At 31.0% G+C, this 11,949-nt stretch overlaps 1 pseudogene across 1 annotated transcript; it reads right to left on the reverse strand.

Annotated features, from left to right (window-relative positions):
* Positions 1-7,608: 7,608 nt before the first annotated feature.
* LOC120078344 (kunitz type trypsin inhibitor 106 pseudogene) lies at positions 7,609-8,451 on the reverse strand (annotated as a pseudogene). The gene has a single exon (XR_016530016.1). The product of XR_016530016.1 is annotated as a kunitz type trypsin inhibitor 106 pseudogene (transcript).
* Positions 8,452-11,949: the final 3,498 nt, after the last annotated feature.

Here is an 11,949-nt window from a genome sequence, read left to right on the forward strand (position 1 = left end):
ATTTTGGTAACACCATTGGATGCGGCCTACTCTGTAGTTGTTACAAAGAGTTGTAAAGTGCTACATACGATGTGATCCTAATTCGTACATGTTATGACATGAGGAGTGGGGGCGTTCTATGCAATGAGTTTGCATAAGATCTGGACTAAGAAATAAGTCACTTTTACTTTATAACGCTGTTTACTGTTTAAAACTGACTATTTCACCTAGATGACCTAGGTAACTCAATCTTAATCCTGAGCTAACTATGAACTCCTGTTTATTCAGGATTGTCCTTAGATTTGCATAGTTGAGTGTTGGCTCAAAAGCACCGGTTCAATAAGACTCCCATTTCAGGGGTAAGATCGGATGGATAGATAGCTGGGGTCATAGGGTGCAAGACGGAGTTCACACCTGCCCTATTTAGGGATAGGAGAAAGGTTGTTTTCTCAAGTACTGAATCCAGGTCTTGAACAAGGGACCCCACCCTCTCACTGGGCTGAGAGAGTTTGGTTTGGTGATTGGATCACAAACCAGTTATTCATTAGAGGATCATTAGGGACTTGAGGAATAAGACATAATCGCGGGGGTAAAACAGATATTTGACCCAGCCGTTATTATGAACAACCTTTGAAGGGTCGACTTGCTGATTATGGTTAAATCATGTGGACATAATATATCTACAGTGAGGGGAGTGAAACTATGGGCTTTAGTGGAATGACCCATTAGTTAACGAATGGAGATTAATCTAGTCTAATGAGTTTAGTCAATTAATCTCGGATTGTTGGAGCCTATGATCTGTAGGTATGCAAGGTCCCCCTATTAGCTCGAAACGGACTAGCTCTAGAATAGCATGATAAGTTAATTTGAAACGTTCAAATTAGAATTAAGGGAATTAGTAATTATATGAGATATAATTATGTTTAATTTTAAAATTAAACGGTATAGGGGAATTTATATATTTAAATATGATTTAAATATATAAAGATGGATATGTTCAAATTAATTTAATATTTGATATTAAATTAATTAAGTTTTATTTATTAATTAATTTATTTATGAAATTAATCAATTTTTCATTTTTAAAATCAAATAGATTTTTTAAATCAAAATTTGATTTTTGGATAAAATTGAAAAAGGAAAAGAAAACTAAAACACAAATGGAAAAATAATCCATCACTTAACTAGCTCACACATGAAGCAACCATTTGCCTTGTCTTCTCCAAGCATGAGCTGCAACTCATGCAGCTCTTCTCTTTGCATGTTGATCTGCAATATAATGAAGAGATTGGAGTGAAAATTGGGCATGCAATCAAAAGGTTTTTTAGAGAAAAATTGGTTTGAAGAAAGGTTCTTCAACCTTGTTGCAGCAACGAGCTTTTCTCCTTCATCCCTTGATTCAAGCTTGTTTTGAGTCCCACAACTCAATCTAGAGCACCAAGAGAATAGTGGGGAAGATCTTGAGGTGGTCTACAAAAAGATACGGAGAAGATTGTAGCTAGAGAAGAAGCCATGAAGAAGTTCTACAAGAGGTATGTCTTTAAACCCATTTTTCTGCAGAAGCATGGTTTATATTATGCCAAAATTAGTGAATTTGAATGCTTAGATGATCCTTGTGCTTCCGCTGCAATTGATACAATCCTACAAAATTTTGGTCATATTCCAAATTTTATTCTAAATTCAAGTATCATGTTGAGCTTTTATCTCCAAATCAAATTAAATTTAAGATAAAACTCAAAGTTTTTCGTAAATTAAAAATTTGGCTATATTTCAAATTTTATCCCAAATTCAAGTTAAATTTATGCACTATATTCATAGTTTGACTGACACATCAATTGAGGTCAAATTCAAGAACATATATATTTGGATTTTGATTCCAACTTTACATTTTTTGAGATTCATCCATCCATATATGTGCATAAATCTCAAAAGGGGATATTTTTTGAACGAGAAACTTTGGACTAATCACAAATTTCTACGTCATTTATTAAATTAATGATAAAATTTCAAATAATTGAATTTTGGACTAATTATAAGTTGCCATGTGTCCCAAATTGAAGTCGAAGACAAATTCCGATGATGCAACGTGGTTTCATCATGACCGTTGAATCCTATAAGATTATTTTGATCCAATTTGATATTATTGTATGGGTTAAAGTTGGGCTAAATTTACAAAAATGTCAAATCAAACCTAATACCAACTAATTGGGCCCAAAGGCTAGATACATGGACCAACCAAGCCCAAGCCCATGAAGCCCACCTATGAACTCTATAAATAGAGAAGCTCTCCTCATTTGGAGAGGTCAGCAATTCTATACTCTAGAGAGATTATACGGAATTCTCTACAATCAAAACTCTTTGACTCCTGAAGCTAAGCACGCCTGAAGACTGAAGTCCTTCGAAGATACAAGCATTTTGAAGACTGAAGTCTTTCGAAGATACAAGCTTTCTAAAGACTGAAGTCCTTTGAAGATACAAGAAATTCTACATTCAGAGAGCCCAGAGAGAATTCATCAACAAGCATAAGACTCCCAAGACTCCTAAAGCTGTACTCCTAGAAGACAAAAGACCTTTGAAGGTACAAACACTCTTCCAAGACTTTTACTTCAAGAACGTTCGGTGCTTTTCTTCTTCAAGTCAAGCACATCCACCCAACCGGGAGAGAATCAGAGGATCAAGTACTAGAGATCGAACCACAACGCATCAAATCAACCCCAACACCAACACCAACTCAAGTTCAACTCCACGAAACAAGTTTCTCCAGAAACCTCGTGTAAACACTAATCCTCCAAGAAGATAAACAAGCCCAAAGGTTGATCATCCAAGAAGATCAACAAGCCCAAAGGCCGATCACCCAAGAAGATCAACAAGCCCAAAAGCCAATCATTCAAGAAGATCAACCAACTTAAAGATTATAGTTTATTTTGAAAGCATCAAAATACTATGTATTAGAGATTGCTCTCGCTTTCCAAAAATTAATACAAATACAAAGTTCAAGTTCCACGAAATAAATTTCTCTTGAAATCTCGTGCGAACAATTACAAGCCCAAAGGCTGATCGTTCAAGAAGATCAACCAACTTAAATATTATAGTTTATTTTAAAAGCTTCAAAATACTATGTATTAGAGATTGTACTAGCTTTCCACAAAATTAATAAAAATACAAAGTTCAAGTTCCATGAAATAAATTTCTCTTGAAATCTCGTGCGAACAGGTACCTTATCCTAAGGACACAATGGATGCGACCTGCTTTGTATTTGATACAAATGATGTGATCCCGAAATTGTTCATATAGATACATGTGAGTGGGGGCATCCTATCCAAAAAAATGTTTACATAAGACTAGACCACGAAATAGTCACTTTTCTTTATAGCGATCATTTACTATTAAAACTGACTATTTTAATCTGATGACCTAGGGTAACTCGATCTCAATCTTGAGCTAACTATGAACTTATGTTTACTCGGGATTATCCTTTAATTTGCATTGATGAGAGTTGCTCAACAACATCGCTCAATAAACTTCCTATTTTAGGGGTAAGACTGAGTAGATAGCTGGGGACATAGTCCTGCAAGATGAAATTTGCTCATACCCGTTTTAGGGTTAGCAGATAGGTTATTCACTTAAGTACTGACTCCTAGTCTTGAACAAAGTAGCTCCACCCTCTCAATGGATGAGAGGGATTCAGTTTATTGGTAGGACCACAAACCAATTGTTCATTAGTGGATTAGTGGAGACTTGAGGAACAAGATGTATTACAAGGTAAAATGATAATTTTGACCTAGTTGTTAATACGAACAACCTATGAAGGATCAACTTACTGATCATAGTTTAAATCAAGTAGACAGAAATATATCTATAGCAAGGAGAGTGCTACTACTAGACTTCAATGGAGGGACTTGGAAGTTAATGAATGTTGGTTAATTTGGTTAAAAAAGTTTAGCCAATTAATCTCGGATTGTTGGAGCTCGTGATCTGTAGGTCTATTAGGTCCTCCTACTAGCTCATAAACGGATCAAACCTTAGAATAGCGTGATGAGAAAATTTGAAACGTTCAAATTTGATTTGAGTAAATTATTAATTATATACGATATAATTAAACGTTTAATTGCAGAATGAAACAAAATTGAAGAGTTGAAAAAATATTTAAATATTAAAAATATTAATAAAGTTTCATGTATTAGGAATTGATGGTTTGATAATTTGATATTTTATATTAAATTTCATTTCATTTTATTTTTGAAATTAGAATTAATTTCATTTTACTAATGGAGATGATCATTTTTAGATCTTAAGAAATTTTGAGTAATGAATAAATGTATTCGCATTATTTATATTTCAACTTTGTTTTTTAGTTTCCATGTATTTTTTTAGGGGTGTGTTTTGATTGACTTTTTAAGTGTTTAAAGAAGTATTTTTAAGTGAAAAAAAAGTGTTTATAAATACTTAGAAAGTCAATCCAAACGGGTTATTAGTTTGCTTAGATATTAGAGAATGAAAAGTAAAATCTAACTTTGAGACTCTTTTGTGATCTTTTTGGGTATTTATTATTTTAGTTCTTTATTTTAATAATTTTACTTACCTTTTTATTATTTGATTATTTTTTGTAGGTTTGTGAAAGACTATCAATGTATGCAATATCTAGACCATAAATACAACTTAAGTTGGAGTTAACTGAACTTTTGCATATCAACATTTTGTAATTTATAAAGTTTACTTTTTGTTCATATCCAAATATATGATTCTTATTAATATATCTTTTTTTTTTTTTTTACCGTATGAATCTTGTAGATATACACATTTTGATTACGTGAAATATAATAATTTTTTATTTTATTTTTAATAAGTAGCAAGATATAAAACACTAATAGTAACAAGAACATAATTGAGAAACTTTAAAAGATGCAATAACAGTATTTATTAAAGCTATAAACAGTTCTTCCTTAAAAAAAAGGCTATAGCAAATTTATAAAAGCTATGAAAAGAAATCCTTTTAACATTTGAAGGCATTATAACTTTTACTAAATAAATAACCATAGTTCTGAATAAATGCTATAACAAACAAATAAGAACTTCATATTTTGGCTATAAGAACATTTTTATAGCTTCTCAAATTTTCATCTTACGTTTTAGAAAGATCAAATGTGCTACATGTAGTTTACAAAATATTATAAAAAGTCAAGCATTTCATAGTATGTTACTAAATACTATAAATAGGTTAGATTTTTTTTATAATGTTTTAAAAATGCTATAAAAAACCTCATACTTTTAATAGCATAAACTGTCATAATTTTTGTGAAAAATGCTACAAAAGACGTGTTATAGTATTTTTCGAAACTATCGTAGGCCATTTTTCCTAGGATGCAAATGTGTAGTGCCATTAATAGCAATAGCCAACATGAAGGAGATGAATAAATGACCAAACGTCTAGCTTTATCTCAATTATTTCTTCATTTACTTCTACCTTATGGTTTTTATTACGTGAAAAAATATATTATATATTTGGTAGTTTTAGAAAAGAAGCTCATAGCTAGGAAAGATTTGATGACAAAATGATAAAGATTTGAAGTGATGTATTAGAAAGTCAATTGTCCTCTTATTTTACTTTGCTTTATCCTAAATTTTTTAGAGAAAAAAGAAAATTATTTTTTTCTATTCCCTCTTTTCTAACTTTTTTTTTTTTTTTCTCACTATAAACTTTTTCTTTTCCTGTTTTCTTCTGACTTTGTACGTCTCCAAAATTTTAGTCAATATCCTTCTTTGAACTTTTTTTCTTTTGTTTAAAATTTGTCTCTCTAAAATATTTAGATCTCTTTTAATCTTTTTTCCCTCAATTTTTCTACCTCTTTCTCTAGTTTTATTCTCAAATCTTTGCCCATTCCAACTTTTTCTCCCTAATTTTTTTCTAAACATTTGTCTCTTTCTAATCTTATTGATTACTTCTCTCATTCTTTTTTTTTCCCCCTCTAAATTTTTTTCCTTCTTTAAGACTTTTTTTCCATAAATTTTCTCTCTATATACATTTATTTTTTAATCTACCATTCTCTTAACTCTTTTTCCTTCTCAAATATAATGTCCATTTTAATAGTTTTAATGATTCTAAATTAATTTTGGAAATAAATATTAATCATTCAATAAAATACTTTTGATTAAAAAATTCACTTTTAAAAGCATGAAAACATTAAAATTATTTATAATTAGACAATTAAATCATTTTAACAAAAAACACACTTACTTTAAAATCAGTTCCAATGACTTTTATGAACAGAGAAGTTGATTATGATTTTTCCAAGATAAACGTTAAATATAGAATATGGCTCACATGAATGGCAAGTTTTTTGGTTAAAAATCAAACTACACCAATTTTATTTATTTTTTATTTTTAATGATAACATGATTTATTATTTTTCAATTTAGAGAAAATTGCATGAAACACCTCTAACTTGTATGTTTTTTTAGTATTAATTTGTATGAGTAATTATTACACTTTCAAATCTTCAATCAACTGCGAAGCTCAAAATTAAACTCTTAAAAGATTACAACATATTGAAATATAACTACTTAGCTTATGTATGCAACTAAAAATGTTATAATTAAGTGTATAGTAATATTTTTAGGGATAATAATTAACTGTATAACAACATTTGTAATTATTACAATGGGTAACACTTTTAGGAATAATATTAGGTGTGTAGCAACATTTTTAAAGAACGGTAAATATAAAAAAAAAAAAAAAAAAAAAAAAAAAAAAAACTATCAATTATAGATTCCTCCAGTGATGTGGTTTTATCACTAATAGACTCCGAAAACAAAATCTAAATTTTGTTATATTGAGCTTTTTTTTTTGCATTGTGCTATATTTGTAAGTGTAAATACTTTGGATTTAATTGCTATATTGGTAGTGGTTTTAAACCTAATCTTCAATTATAATATGTGGATCAATTTTTTGTTTTCTCAAATCGAGATGAAAACTCAACATTATCTAGAAACAAAAATTCTTTTATGGGTTGGTATCATAATTTTTAATATTATATAGTTAAAAAAAATTATATTAATTTGAAACAATCTAGAGTTTGATGGGAATAATTCTTCAACTTTTGATCTGTACACTTTTCGTACATTTAAGGTCTTAATTGTAAAATTTAGGGGATCAAATTGGAACTTATTGTAAAAATCTAGTTTAATTGTAACTTCTTCTTCAATTTTTTAAATTTATTTTTATTCAATAATTGAATTTTAGATCCAAATGATGATAGCTAATATAATAAGATTAATTATAAAAATTAAATGAGGCACATTGAATAATTGGTCCTTTTTTTACTTCTTTCATTTTGGATATGCTAAAAAAAAAACCTAAACCAACCTTAAATAAGAAAGAAGTGACGTTTAAATTTTCTCAAAAGTGAGATTATCTCTTTTTTTTTTTTCTTTTTAATTTATGGATCATGAATTAAAACCTCTAACATCGAATTCAATATAAAAATTTGTGTTAGTTAAGCTATATGCTTATTTTTAATAAATAAATTAAAAAAAAAAACTATAGAAGATAGGTCATACCATTCATAAACTCTTTAAATATACACATATATATTCAATGTGAGATAATCCAAAATGCTAAATCATAAAACATTAATCACAAAAAGAAATAACATAAGTATATATATATCCTTAGAAGAGCTTTTATTTCAACTTATTATTCTAGTAGTTCATTAATTCAACCAATTAGAAACACTTTTCCCTTAAAGAAGACTAAAAATTAAACCAAGTTGTTCCATTTTGGTCTCAAGCTTTCACAAACTCAAAAGGAAAAGCATCACCATCCAAAGCCAACAGCCTCACTCCATTCTCAACCAAAATCCCAGCACTTCCACACCTTGGCCTCCCCATCATCGCAGGACACCATACTATATTGTAAACTCCATTGTTCCTATCAATCCTAAAGATCCCAGAAGGACCATCGTCGTTCCCAATCCCCACGAACCTCCTCCCGGTGTCAGACTCCGCCTCATCCACTCTCCATTGTGTCGATGTTACGCACGTTGACAATGCTTCAAACACGATGTTCAAACTTCTACTTTCTTCAATTATATCTTCGCCTGCCACAATGGGAGTGAAGGTGACCGGGAGACCGATATTTGTCGAAGTTACTGGTTCTTGGCCAACGAAGAGCGGGCATGGAGCGTTACTACGACTTTTTAGGGTGAGATTGCCCCCAACATCGGTAATTGCAGGTTTTATGTAGTACTCGACACCACGTCGTAGAGGTTGACTGTCGGTGTCGAGCACCGGAGGAAGTTGAGCTGTGGAAGTTATGGCCATGAAGAGGCATGCATAGCCAAAGATGGCAAGGGACTTATGCAACATCATCATCTTCTTATTCTTCAAGTTACTTGAGATTTTAATTTGTCTAAACAAAGATTGTTTTGAGATTGTGAATGTGTGTGTTGTTGCACTGTTTATAGATAGCGTTGAGGAAATGAAAATTGGACAAAGTCCAAGGAAGCTTATCTAGTTTTTGCCATTACTTGTAACTTAAGGCATCTTTTATTACGTAGAATAGTTTGTTTTTTTGTTCTTTTTTCTACTTTGCCGTTCCACAAGGGAGCTAGCTTTAATGATACGACTTTTTAAGATTATAGCAAGAAAAAAAAGGTCAAATAGTTTCAAGAAATCATCTACTTCTGAATGAGTTCAACACGTATTTTTAAAATTTCAATGACTCGTTTGATAACCATTTAGTTAATAAAAATTTAAGTTTACAATGAGTTTCTTTGTTTTATTATATGTTTTTATGAAATATAGCAAACTTTTGAAAATTAAACTAAAATAGAAAAATCATTTTTATTTTTGAAATTTGACTATAAAATCCAAATGTTTCTTATCATACAAAAACGGTGAGAAAACACAAAAGGGATATCCTCATAATTCAAACCCTAATAAAGAATGGACTTTTCTTTGAGGGAGCTTTTATGGAGGCTTTAATGCTAAGGTTGGAAGTTATACAAGAAAGTCAAATAGTTATGGATGGAGTTAGGCGGTCACCAAATTTGAATCAATTTTATGGGGAGTTTGACCCTTTCTTTTCATTATGATTAGATATATATTTTTAAAGAAAAGTTTATTTAGCTAGTTTCAAATATTTTTGAAATTTTATTGAGAAATTTGGTTTCATATCATCAAAAAGCCTTGACATGTGTTAATTTGTTTTTTGTTTTTTTTTTTTTCCAATGAAAGTTATTAAAAATTTATTTGCTTTATGTATACAAGAAAAGGGAGAGATAGACTTAGGTACAAACTAAGGTTCATAGTAGAAATAGATAGATAAAAAAAAGTTCAAACTCAAATTAATTAAAAATAAAATAAAATAAATATCTAAAGGTCACATCATGATTAAAATATTATTTTAGTTTTTATAATTTGAAACTTGTTTGACTTTTATTCTATACTTTTAAATGTCTAATCCTAATCTTTGTATTTTTAATAAATCTTAAATTTAATTTCTAATGTTAGTTTATTGTTGATTTTATTTTAAAAAATTATTATTTTTAGTATTTTCACTATAAAATTTAGAAGCATATTCACATATTATTTTTTGTTTCATGAAAATTATTATTACCACTAAACTAATTTTGATAAAAATTTAAATTGAAATTGTATTTGATTTGATTTTTGGAACTTTTGGTTGGCATTTTGGAACAGTAGGCAAAGAAGATTTTTATTTTTCGAAGAAGGATTTGTAGTCAAAGATATGGTATTTACGTGAAATGTAAGTTTTTGGCTTGTCCCATTTTTCATAGCATAAATGATTTACTATTTTCAAGATTGAAATGGAAAAATATTATTTATTATCCAATCAAAGAATTTTTTTAAAAAATAATGTTTCTAAAATATAATGACAAAAATAGGGTTGGAGGGAAGTATTTTCTAAGAATAGGTGTTTTGGGAAACTATTGACAAAATTGGGGTAGTGGAATCGTGTATCGGGTACACGATCTCCATGTGACAAACTCGTGTACCTGATACACGAGTACCGTTTAATCCCGTCAGCACCACGTCGGCTGGCTGGTTGACTCGTCAAAGGCAAACTCGTGGACTCGGTCTATGATTTGCTTATCTTTTATTTTTTCTTTTTTTTTTTTAAAGTTTGTTGACTATTTTTTTTAATTGTAGATGTACAACAATATTAAAACTTTAGGAATTGGTCCACAAATTCCTTCATTTTAAACTGAATTATATATTTAATCTACAATGAAAACATCTTGCATTCATATTAAAAAAAAAAATACCATGATATTAAAGAATATTTACAATTAGTTCTTTAATTTACAATTTGAAAATGAAAGTTTATATGAAATTTAAAAACGACCCCCCCTGGCCCTTACCCCTCATGCGGGTTGTCTTCGTGTCCCTCTAAATTAGGTTCACCCTGTTGTTGCTGTCGTCTATGACGAATACGTCTTCGATCGGTGTCAGCAACATTGAGTCGTCTTGTTTGTTGAATAATACCTTCTATGTTGACCAATGTTTGCCGACACATTGAACCCAATTATGATAACTTGTTCTGCATTGAATATTGTTGAACATCGCCGATAAAATTATTCTGTACAATAAAAAATAAATATTAAACAATATTCATATCATATATATGGAAAATGTTTGATTTTAAATCTCTTACCATGCAGTAATACTAAGCGTCGTCAGGTGTGATAAATCGCCTCGTGATCGAATTGTACCAGGGAAAGTAGTCGTCTGATACAGCTGACCCATTTGTTAATTCTCCCTGTGCACAACGATCATGTCGTCCATGCCAGTAGGATAAATATTTCGCAGGGATTCGACGTCAGTCTTGGTCGTGCTTACCTCTCAAATCGATCTGGTGTAGTGCTGGGAGTGTATAGGAAATCAAATGTATCGTTCGTCACAGACTGAACTGTCTCAACACACGATCTGGATGAGGTCACTCTACTATCTGGAAGCATATAAGAGGGCTAACGGTCAACCAGATGTCTTCACCACCACGACAATAATCAGGTAAGGATGACCAAATCTGTTGTGTGTATGTCGTCCAAATAATCTGATAAAAAAAAATAATAAGTATACATATACAATATTTTAAATATTCATTTATATATACATTTGTTACCTGACTGTGCATCAGCATGTCAAATATTTTTCTGTACACAAATAACATATTTACTGACTGTTCAGAGGCAGCTAATACAATACTCCATCTAAAATTATAAAAAAAATACAATTAATTTATATTCTTAACTAAAATGGTAACGAAATAAATATATAAATGAAATAATACCTGGCACTAGGTGGACAATGATCTGGGGCCTGTAGCTGGACTTGTGGTGCTATAATTGGAAATCGATCATAAGTCCATACTTGTAATAGTATCAGTGGCCTCGCTATTTCCAACGCTTGTGCATTGAAAGTCCGACAAAATTCTCTATATAACCATGCAAGAAATGCACCACCCCACGAGTACGTACCAGCGTGCTCGAAATTAGAAAATAGTGGGAGGAACATAGATGCACTAGAGTATTTGACTTGTCAGAAATAAAAATCCTCCAATAAGTTGTAGGATGTATGCTCGTGCATACCTACGTATGCTAATGTCATCGACATCGGGAGGTAATTCTGGAAACTGGGACGCCAACCAAGGGATACTCAATCTTGATCCCTTCAGATCCTCTGGTAGAACGCCTAAGAACTCTTCACAAACGTTCTTCCAGTCATACTATAGTGAACCTGTCAATGGTTGCCCGTCCACTCGTAACCCAAATTGTATGGCAACATCCTGCAGCGTAATCGTACATTCCCCGCAAGGAAGGTGAAATGTGTGGGTTTTTGGTCTCCAACGCTCAACTAGAGCAGTAATAAGGTGCCAATCAAGCTGGATAACACTAATTTGTGCAACCCCAAGAAAACCTGCCTGCTAAACATATGGAATAATGCGGTGAT

The sequence above is a fragment of the Benincasa hispida genome, chromosome 6, assembly GCF_027475165.1.
Source record: "Benincasa hispida cultivar pf3 chromosome 6, pf3_genome.v1.1, whole genome shotgun sequence".
NCBI classification, from domain to species: Eukaryota; Viridiplantae; Streptophyta; class Magnoliopsida; order Cucurbitales; family Cucurbitaceae; genus Benincasa; species Benincasa hispida.